Here is a 1,880-nt window from a genome sequence, read left to right on the forward strand (position 1 = left end):
GCGGCAGTGCGTGGGAGGGTCGGCGGGGCTTGCTCCCCCGGTGCCCGCGGGAGGAAGCGGCGGGTGGAGACGCGAGCGAGATCGCATTCCGGGTTGGGACGGGTCCCACGGGTCCCCACTCCTAAGCTGTGGGGGGCGGACCCGGGGCGGGCTGCGGCGGAGCAGCCCGTCTAGCAGAGGCGGTGCGGACAGGCGTTCCGGGACGGCGCGCGGGGCGGGCGCCGCGCCGCGGCGGACCCCAAGCGGGGGCGTCGCGCGAGGCCACGCGAGGCGACGTGTCGTGCCCGAGCGGGCGGCCCAAACCACGGCTCTCCTCCCGGGCGCAGCTGCCACCCGGCGCCGGGTTACTGAGGGAAACCCCGGGCCCCGGGAGGAGGACGAGGTCGTGGCGGTGGGTGTCGGGCGCACCCCGCGGGTGGACGCTCCGCCGAGGGGCGCTGGAGCCGGCTGGCGGGTGCCGGGTTCCCCTCCGCGCCCCGCCTCGTCGCTGCCGCTGAGGCTGCCGCCGTCGCCGCGAGGCGGCGGTGGCCCGGCGGCGGGCGGCGGCGGGGGAGGCACCCCCGCGGGGATTTCAGGTCGTTTCCCTCACCCCAGGGCCAGGTACCTAGCGTCCGCGCTTCTCCTGCCTCCCCTCGGTGACCCACCCGTGTGGTCCCGTGTGCCAGCGTGCTCCTCCCGGGCGCTGCGCTGCGCGTGCCGCACCGGCCGTGCCCTGCCGGCCTTCCACGCTTCCTCCTCCCCTCCCTTCCCCCCCCCCCCACACCGCTCCAGCCGCCCCACGCCGTGCCGTGTGGGGGCCGCGCTGCGAGTCGGCCGGGCCGGGGGCGGCGGGGGGCGGCGGGGGGGGGGGGCGCGCTGGGAGGAAGGAGGAGGGCCTCCGGCCACCGCGGCCGCCGGTAGCGGCCCCCCCGGGTAGGGATGGCCATGGGCCCCGGGCTCCGGGCCCGAGGGTTCTCGGTCGGAGAGCCGGGCGGGGGTTTAAAGACTCGGGCGGCCCGATGCGACCCGGGGGGCAGCCGGGCGTGCTGCCGGAGGGGCCGGGGGGTCGGCGCGCGCGGGCGCCGCACCCCCCCATGCCCGCCGGCGCGGCCCGTGCATGCCCCGCGGGCAGCCGGGACGGAGAGGGGTACCCTGCCCCCTCTCTCCGCGGTCTGGTCTCGGCGGAGAGACGCCGCGCGGTCGGCTTGCGCCGGCCTGCCTCGAACGCGCGACCCCGGCGCGAGCGCGTGCTCGCCGCCGGGACGGCGAGCCCCCACCGCGGGTGGTGCGGACGCCGAGCCCCAGCGCATCCCTTCTCCTCCCTGGCCGGTGCTCTCAGTCTCCCGCCGTGGCCGTCGGCGGCACCCTTCCTTCCCTCCCCCCCCGCCCTGCCCCGGCACTCCGCCATCCGGCGCGCCTGCCTCGCTCTGCCCGACCCGGCTTCGCTGGGCGGCAGGCGGGCGGCGGGCGGGCGGGCGGGGGCGGCCCCTCCCGGTCTCCGCGTGGAGGCGGGGAGAGCGGGCGCCGTTCCCCGTCCGTCCCGCCTCGCCCGTCTGCCTGCCGCCAGGCGTCTGCCCGCGGAAGGGACGGGCGAGTGCGTGGCGTCGCTCGGGAGGCTGCGTGTGTGCAGGCGGGTGTTGGGTGCCGTCTCCGGGGCGGCGGAGCTGGAGGCCGGTGAGGCGAGCGAAGGAGCTCGGAAGCGTGCGGCTGGCGGGTCGCGGGCGCGCGGGCAGCGGGTGGCGCCGCTCCCAGCGGCGGCCGGGCTCCGACGCCGGGGCTCCGCGGGGACCCACACCCCGGTCCCTGAGGCAGGTGGCGCGGCTGGCGCGCCGCTCCCTGCTGGGCCAGGCCGAGCCGGGCGCCTGGGCCGGACTCGAAGCGAGAAAGGGGTTGTCCCAGGT

The sequence above is a fragment of the Struthio camelus genome, chromosome 31 (assembly GCF_040807025.1).
Source record: "Struthio camelus isolate bStrCam1 chromosome 31, bStrCam1.hap1, whole genome shotgun sequence".
Lineage (NCBI taxonomy): Eukaryota > Metazoa > Chordata > Aves > Struthioniformes > Struthionidae > Struthio > Struthio camelus.